Raw genomic sequence first — 9,610 nt, 5'->3', positions numbered from 1 at the left:
AGCAATGTTAATATTTGGTGACATGTTCTTCGGCACCCGTCTTCCGTCCGATTGTAGCTGAGTTAGGCACCCGCGACCCCAAAGGGAATAAGCGTTAGGAAATAGATGGATGGATGGATGTCCTTCGGCAAGTTTCACTGCAATAAGACGCTTTTGGTAGCCATCCACAAGCTTCTGGTTGAATTTTTGAGCAGTATTCTTAACAAAAGTGGTGCAGTTCAGCCGAATTTATTGGTTTTCTGACATGAACTTGTTTCTTCGGCATTATCCACATGTCAATACTTTGGGAATGCCATTCTAAAACCTTAATTCTAGCCTGATTTAGCCATTCCTTTACCACTTTTGACATGTGTTTGGGGTCATTGACCTAATACATCTCTTCTAATGTTGACTTAATACTCCTATTGTGCAATGATAATGATGAAATAGCACATTTTCAGTTAATGTGTGATGTTGACTACATTGCGAGTCTACATATAAAAGGATGGCATCGGCAGTCTCTAAGGTCCAACATTAGTGACCTCTGACCTCACAAAAGTTTTATAAGACTGGAAACTATTTTTTGTGGTGGTCCACTATATCTGCTTGATTTTTTTAATTTCCTATAGTTTCAGTGAGTGGAATAACAAACCAACATGTCACCCTAATTACTATATTTATTGTTGATTTTGACAATGGAATGATTGGATCATTATTTCACTATTTATAACTACAGAGACAAAAGACCAAAAAAGGCCAAATGTCAAAACACAGAGAAAAGTTTAAAGGACTCCGGCTTATTAGTGATTCCCAAAGCCCAAAAAAAGTCTGCGGGCTATAGAGCGTTTTCTATTCGGGCTCCAGTACTCTGGAATGCCCTCCCGGTAACAGTTCAAGATGCTACCTCAGTAGAAGCATTTAAGTCTCACCTTGTATACTCTAGCCTTTAAATAGACTCCCTTTTTAGACCAGTTGATCTGCCGCCTGTTTTCTTTTTCTCCTATGTCCCACTCTCCCTTTTGGAGAGGGTCCGGTCCGATGGCCATGGATGAAGTACTGGCTGTCCAGAGTCGGGACCCGGGATGGACAGCTCGTCCAGAGTCGGGACCCAGGATGGACCGCTTGCCTGTGTATCGGGTGGGGTCATCTCTGCGCTGCTAATCTGCTTCCACTTGGATGGTTTCCTCCTGGCTCCGCTGTGGACGGGACTCTCGCTGTTTTGGATCCGCTTTGGACTGCAGACTCTCGCTGCTGTGTTGGATCCACTATGGATTGAACTTTCACAGTATCATGTTAGACCTGCTCCACATCCATTGCTTTTGGTCCCCTATGGGGGGGGGGTGGGTGCCCACATATGTGGTCCTCTCCAAGGTTTCTCATAGTCATCATTGTCACCGACGTCCCACTGGGTGTGAGTTTTCCTTGCCCTTATGTGGGCCTACCGAGGATGTCGTAGTGGTTTGTGTTGTGCTTTGTGCAGCCCTTTGAGACACTAGTGATTTAGGGCTGTATAAATAAACATTGATTGATTGATTTTAAGACCGATAAGACAGGAGTTCTTAACATTTTTGACCTCGTGGCCCAACTTTTTTACTACAGAAGGGCTCAGGACCCACTAAAATATTATGACTAAATTAATAATCCTACTGTTGATTTTAATCATAGTCAATACTTGTATCTAACCTAAACTCTCAGTTTACAATTTTTATCAAATAATATGAAACCATGTGTTAATCACAAAGATGATTATTTAACACATAGTTAGGCTGCTTTCAAAAATAAGTGCTAACCAAATATGCTAAGAGCTAGTTTTTCTCTTCTTTTTTTCGGTTGAATTTTAAATTTTAAAGAGTCGAAAATGAATATAAACTATGTTTCAAAATTAAATTTTCTTTTTTTTCCTGTTTTCTCCTCTTTTAAACCGTTCAATTAAGTGTTTTTTTCATCATTTATTCTCTACAAAAAAACCTTCCGTAAAAGTGTAAAAAATGTACGACGGAATGACAGACAGAAATATCCATTTATCCATCCATCCATTTTCTACCGCTTATTCCCTTTCGGGGTCGCGGGGGGCGCTGGCGCCTATCTCAGCTACAATCGGGCGGAAGGCGGGGTACACCCTGGACAAGTCGCCACCTCATCGCAGGGCCAACACAGATAGACAGACAACATTCACACTCACATTCACACACTAGGGCCAATTTAGTGTTGCCAATCAACCTATCCCCAGGTGCATGTCTTTGGAAGTGGGAGGAAGCCGGAGTACCCGGAGGGAACCCACGCATTCACGGGGAGAACATGCAAACTCCACACAGAAAGATCCCGAGCCTGGATTTGAACCCAGGACTGCAGGACCTTCGTATTGTGAGGCAGACGCACTAACCCCTCTGCCACCGTGAAGCCCAAAAAATATCCATTTATATATATATTTATTTATTAAAGGTAAATTGAGCAAATTGGCTATTTCTGGCAAAAAAAATTTAAGTGTGTATCAAACTGGTAGCCCTTCGCATTCATCATCATCATTTATTTTTATTCCTTTCATGAAAATGCATATTTACAAGCCACGTACAATTGACGCTGTCATTGTTTTTTTTGTTTTTCTTTCTTATACATTTCCATGATCAGAAAGGAGCAGATGGAAGAATTATGTTCTTATATTTATCTGCCCCTTTTTTTAACACAAATTACAGTATTTTAGATGAATTATAACTGTTCCCTCCACCAACACCCGAACTCCAACATACTTTTCCATTTTCCTTTAAGCACTTTCACAATGACACGTCCAATCTAAATCAAAACTCAGTTTGATATCATTTCAGTTTTCTCTTTTTATAACTTTTTTTAAATACAAATATATTCTTACAGCTTTTTAAGTCTTTGTTTAGAGAATTCCATGCTTTCACACCAACAACAGACAAGCACATTTGTTTCAAATTTGTTCGCACTCTTTGATGTTTAAAGTCATACGGCCTTCTGTGGTTCTCATCTTCAGATGTGAACACAAATAACTTTTGTATGTCTTTCGGAAGAACTTTATTTCTCGCTTTGAACATCATTAATAGTGTATTCAATTCTACAATGTCTTTTAGTTTTAGTAATCCCGACCTAATAAAGAGTGGATTTGTATGGTCTCTATATCCTACTTTAAAAATGATTCGAATTGCTCTTTTCTGTGAAAGAAATAAAGGCATTATGTTGCTATGATATGTATTTCCCCATATTTCTGCACAATAATTAAAATAAGGTAGAATAATTGAGCAATATAACATTCTCATTGTGTTGTATGCATTAATCAGTACCTAAGAAGTAGCTCTTGGTTTCAAAAAGGTTGGTGACCCCTGACTTAAAGACATGAAACTGCTACAGGAAAAGCCACCAAAATAGGAGCGCAAGATAAAAACTAGAACACTCCACACAGGAAAACAGCAAAAAACTTCAATAAGTCAGGACGTGATGTGACAGGGGGTGACAGTCCACCTACTTTGAGACAAGAGCTATAGTGATTCCTAGTTTAAAGTCGTATTCGACAACTGCAAAAACAACTTTTTACTGTCAATGCTGCTGAGTTTAATTTTATAATGTTTTCTGCTGGTGGTGTGCCTTTGGATTTTTCCAATGGGAAAAAATGTGACTAGGCTCCAAAAAGGTTGAAAAAGTCTGCTGTAAGGAATGACATTTCTGATCATGTGTGCAGTGACAAAGATGGAGCATTTGAACATTTCATGGAGACACATGACGCTGCATTACAAATGCAAAAATTAGTCTCAAATACTATATAGTAGTAAGATATTCAATAAGTAGAGCGAGAGCAACATTATCAAAAATGGTTGTAAGAAAGCAGACTAATCTCATTTTATAACTTGATTATCAAATTGAACCTTTTTTTAAGGCTCTGAATGTCTTATTAAAAATATGAGCAGTTCACATGTGTAATTTTGACTTGACTGTGGTCCTAGCTTTTTGATCATGTGGCGCCCTCTAGTGGCTGTGACCCTGAACAACTGCACGGTGTACGTGATCGTTACACAAGCGCAGCACTATAAATAGTAAATAGTCTGAGGATGAGCTGAAATACGTTGAGCCAGGAGAGAAGACACTAATCCAAATCTGTTTTGCACATCGTGAAAGAAAGTTTGTATAAAAGGAACAACTTGTTTTCCTTTTGTAGTATTTATTCAAATCTAACCAAAGAATTACATAAAATGAATCATAATTATGATTCCTTTTTTGTACAGTACATACCAAAATGGATACATGGATGATACAGCAGAGGATTGGGAGAATTTTCATGTGGTCAGATGAAACCAAAATATAACTTTTTGGTATAAACTCAACTCGTCGCGTTTGGAGGAAGAAGAATACTGAGTTGCATACCAAGAACACCAAACCTACTGTGAAGCATGGGGGTGGAAACATCATGCTTTGGGGCTGTTTTTCTGCTAAGGGGACAGGACGATTGATCCGTGTTAAGGAAGGAATGAACGGGGCCACGTATCGTGAGATTTTAAGCCAAAACCTCCTTCCATCAGTGAGAGCTTAGCCATGGTTGACCAAATACTTATTTTCCACCATAATTTACAAATAAATTCATTAAAATTTCTACAATGTGAATTCCTGGATTTTTTTCCACATTCTGTCTCTCACAGTTGAAGTGTACCTATGATGAAAATTACAGACCTCTGTCATCATTTTAAGTGGGAGAACTTGCACAATCGGTGGCTGACTAAATACTTTTTTGCCCCACTGTATTTCCACATTCACACACTGAAGGCGGGAGCTGCCATGCAAGGCCCTAACCAGGACCCATCAGGAGCAAGGGGGAAGTGTCTTGTTTAAGGACACAACGGACGTGACGGTGTGTAGTGAGTGGGGATCGAACCAGAAACCCTCAGGTTGCTGGCACGGCAACTCTCCCAACCGCGCCATGCCCACAATTGTTCTTATTGACGTTATTACAAAGTAGTAACATGAAGATTGACCGCGAGAATCTACTGCAGTAATTTTTGTTTCCCCGCCGCGGTGAGGGAAGTCTTGTTTTTCTGTATTGTGATCTGTGTGTTTTATTTTGAAAAGCTACCCTCTTGTTTCAGATCACGGGTCCTTCCTCTTGTGTCACCAGTCTGACGTCATCCTTAATTCCTGATTGTTTCCACCTGTTCGTCCATTGCCAGATGGTCTCGTCTATCGTGCCTTCTAGCGTCCGTGATTCCCTCCTTGCCTTGCTCGTTTTTTCTTGTTCTCCGTAATTTTTGGTCATAGCAGTTATTTTTTGCTGAAATTTTGAGTTTACTTTTTCCTCCTTCGAGCGTCCTTAGTCTTCCTTCGCCGACCTAATTGGTGAGTTTTTGTTATTCCAAATTTCGTTTTCCTCATTGATTTGAGTGATTTATTTTTTGTTTATTCGTAGATATTATATTTGTATATATTATTTGAGTTTATTTTTCCTCCTGTTGGAGCGCTTTTGGTTAATTCTTCTCGATATTCCATTTTTGTTAGTTTTTTCTTAAAGTGGTATTCCTAATTTTTTTTGAAGTGATTTTTGAGCTAAGTGTTTGTCCTCGGATTTATTTTCCGTACGTTTTATATATTTTTTGGTGAGATACTTTTTCACCGGAGGTTAAAAAGTTATTTCAAAATAAAAGCTGTCATTTGTGGAAACTTCCTCTCTGCATCTGGGTCCTCTCATTATCTCCAAGTCGTAACACCCGTGTCATTTTTTCAATAAAAAAAAAAGTACATCCCTGCATAAAACTTTATTCTTATTAACACTAAAAAGAAAAAATAAATATCAATTTGCAACAAAGAACAACTTTAATAACATTGTTTTTTAGTCTAAAAGAAAATATTTTATGTACATCAATTTGCCTTAGATTAAAAAATATCTATTTTGACCGACGTGAGTCCTTTGCTACTGACAATTATAATTAAACTCCGGAGCACATTATATGTAACTTCCATCCATTTTCTATAACCTGCAAAAAATAAAACGTGTGCAGATTTTTTAAAATCATAATGGGTAAGTCAGGATTAATGGCTTCATTGAGCAAGTTTAGTAGTGCAGTCTGTTGAAACGGGGTGTGAAGCATGTTCCTGAGGCTCACACACTATTTAAGTACTAATACTGTAATGTCACTCTAGCAGTTCACGCTTGTGTCCAGTTGATTGTGGCTTCTATGGCTGCAGCATCAAGTTGCATCTTCACATGATGGCTGGCAGTGCCGACCAGTGTCCGAGCAGCAGAGACAGCAGGGTGCCAACAAGGACGATGATGCTGCTGTAGATGCGGCCACTCGACGCTCCAGTGTAGTACTCCACATCTCCAGAGCCCTCCGCCTCATACGCTGGTTTGTAGGCATGGCCAGCAGCTACTCTCGGGTAGCCGTAACCCCCACCAAAGCCCCCCATGCCCCCATAACCTCCGTATCCTCCGTAGCCTCCGTATCCCCCACCGTAGCCGTACCCGGGGCGGCTCAGGGCAGAGCCCAGCATGGTTCCTCCGAGGGCCCCCACTGCCGCTGCTCCGGCTATTTTACCCGTGCTGGGTCCACTGCTCCTTGGAGGTGGCGCTCTGTAGACCGGTCTGCTGCCTCCACCTCCCCCTCTAAAGCCTCCGCCACGTCTGGCCTCGGGGGTGGGTGCCACCGTGGCGAGGAGCAGCACGCCCAGGATCACTGACATCAGTTTGAACATGATCGTTGACCTGAAACGACAAAATGTTTAGACCAGGGGTCACCAACCTTTTTGAAACCAAGAGCTACTTCTTGGGTACTGATTAATGCAAAGGGCTACCAGTTTGATACACACTTAAATAAATGGCCAGAAATAGCCAATTTGCTCAATTTACCTTTAGTAAATCTATATGTATAAAAAAAATGGGTATTTCTGTCGTTCATTCCGTCGTACATTTTTTTTGCTTTTATGGTAAACAATGAAAAAAAAAACACTTAATTGAACAGTTTAAAAGAGAAAACACGAAAATATTCAAAGTTCCACCGAAAAAAATGGAGAAAAACTAGCTAATTCGAATCTTTAAAAAAAAAAAATTAAAAAAAGAATTTATGGAACATCAGTAATTTTTCCTGATTAAGATTAATTTTAGGATTTTGATGACATGTTTTAAATAGGTTTAAATCCAATCTGCACTTTGTTAGAATATATAACAAATTGCCATCCATCCATCCATTTTCTACCGCTTGTTCCCTTTTGGGGTCGCGGGGGGCGCTGGCGCCTATCTCAGCTACAATCGGGCGGAAGGCGGGGTACACCCTGGACAAATTGGACCAAGCTATATTTCTAACAAAGACAAATCATTATTTCTTCTAGATTTCCCGGAACAAACATTTTAAAAGAAATTCAAAAGACTTTGAAAAAACATTTTAATTTAATTCTACAGATTTTCTAGATTTGCCAGAATAATATTTTTGAATTTTAATCATAAATTTGAAGAAATATTTCACAAATATAATTCGTCGAAAAAACAAGAGCTAAAATGAAAAATTTAAACGTATTTATTATTCTTTACAATAAAAAAATACTTCATTGATTTAAATTGTCAGGAAAGAAGAGGAAGGAATTTAAAAGGTAAAAAGGTATATGTGTTTAAAAATCCTAAAATCATTCTTAAGGTTGTATTTTTTCTCTAAAATTGTCTTTCTGAAAGTTATAAGAAGCAAAGTAAAAAAAAATTGTGAATTTATTTAAACAAGTGAAGACCAAGTCTTTAAAATGTTTTCTTGGATTTTCAAATTCTATTTGAGTTTTGTCTCTCTTAGAATAAAAAATGTAAGTGCTGCTATTTGAGTTATTTTTTAGAACAGGTCAGCAGGCGTTTCATCTGGTCCTTACGGGCTACCTGGTGCCCGCGGGCACCGCGTTGGTGACCCCTGGTTTATACAATATATACTACTGTACTGCATCACTTTATGGGACTTAGAAGGTCCTTCAAAAATGTGATGAGTTTGCAACTTGTCCAAGGTGTGCACCGCCTTCCGCCCGGATGTAGCTGAGATAGGCTCCAGCACCCCTCCGCGACCACGAAAGGGACAAGCGGTAGAAATGGACGGTTATTCAAAAAGTATTTTGCAGCACACTCTACAACAGTGGTTCTCAACCTTTTTTCAGTGATGTACCCCCTGTGAACATGTCTTTAATTCAAGCACCCCCTAATCAGAGCAAAGCACTTTTTGGTTGAAAAAAAGAGATGAAGTAAAATACAGCACTATGTCATCAGTTTCTGATTTATTAAATTGTATAACAGAGCAAAATATTGCTCATTTGTAGTGGTCTTTCTTGAACTATTTGGAAAAAAAGATACTAAAATAACAAAAAAACTGGTTGAAAAATAAACAAGTGATTCGATTATAAATAAAGATTTCTACACATAGAAGTAATCATCAACTTAAAGTGTCCTCTTTGGGGATTGTAATACATCTGGATTCATCAACTTAATTCTAAACATTTCTTCACAAAAAAAGAAATCTTTAACATCCAAATTTATGGAACATGTCCACAAAAAATTCGAGCTGTCAACACTGAATATTGCATTGTTGCATTTCTTTTCGCAGTTTATGAACTTACATTCATATTTTGTTGAAGTATTATTCACTAAATACATTTATAAAGGATTTTTGAATTGTTGCTATTTTTAGAATATTGTTGAAAAAATCTCATGTTCCCCTTGGCATACCTTCAAGTACCCCCATTTGAGAACCCCTGCTCCACAGTATATGTCACACTTTGTCACATTTTCCAAAGGTTTGTGATTAACAAATAGTGGCCTGCCCCTTTAAATATAGGCACCATATTGTTTTTCATCTTTTGAGATAACTAATTTGTACTGTAAGTAAAACTGTTACGTTTACTTCCGCATACTGTTTACTACAAGTGTCAAATCTGGCCTGCAATGTTTTATCAGGCCCGCAAACACCTGGAATTTATATGTGTCAATAAAGTACGTAATATTTTCTCACTAAATGTCTTAGATTTGTTCATTTTGACAGAAAAAACATATCTACTGCCTGAAATTGCATATCTTTTCAACTTTAACATTATGACTTGACTTTATTAATTCATGCTTGCAGTGGAGCCAAGGCCCCACTGAAAAAACAGCTGAACTTTACAATAAATATCAAACAATAAAAAAATTAAAAGAACAGACAGTATTTTAAACATTTTGAACATCCTCAGGGCAGCAGCAGCATGGAAACGGTTAGCATTTTGGTATATGACTATATTACTTATTTCATTAGATAGTGTCATTGTACAGCTTAATTGCAGCGTGCAGGGTAGAGTTTATAAATCTCTGTCTTTGGTCTGGGCTCGGGTTCAGCCAGCTTATGTTTGTTCCTCAATGTCCCGGCAGTGCGGACATTTATCCAATAAGGCAACAAATACTACAGTATATGATCATACTTTCCAAACATGTTTTTGTCTAAATAAAAAGGAAAATAATTATTTAACTTTACAGCAAACTACCCATCAAATTAATAAAAATGACAATACATTTTATGTGGCTCGTTACAGTGCATTGGAAAAACACTACTGTTTTTTGCATAAAAATTCTGTTGACTGAGCTGCCAATTTTTGACGATATCTACAATTCTGTTTTTAATGGTATGTTACTGTTTTG

At 38.2% G+C, this 9,610-nt stretch overlaps 1 protein-coding gene across 3 annotated transcripts in view; it reads right to left on the bottom strand.

Moving 5' to 3' along the window:
* Positions 1-5,705: 5,705 nt before the first annotated feature.
* The window catches only part of rassf2a (Ras association domain family member 2a), a 32,593-nt gene continuing 28,688 nt past the window's right edge, over positions 5,706-9,610 (bottom strand). For all 3 annotated transcript variants that reach the window (XR_009806559.1, XR_009806557.1, XM_061898756.1), the window contains one exon: positions 5,706-6,682. The gene's annotated coding sequence lies outside the window, so the exon portion shown is untranslated. The remainder of the gene's footprint in view (positions 6,683-9,610) is intronic.

This window comes from Nerophis ophidion, linkage group LG01, assembly GCF_033978795.1.
Source record: "Nerophis ophidion isolate RoL-2023_Sa linkage group LG01, RoL_Noph_v1.0, whole genome shotgun sequence".
NCBI lineage: Eukaryota > Metazoa > Chordata > Actinopteri > Syngnathiformes > Syngnathidae > Nerophis > Nerophis ophidion.
The sequence above is the reverse complement of the archived record's forward strand: the minus strand, read 5'-3'. Positions and strand labels throughout refer to the sequence as shown.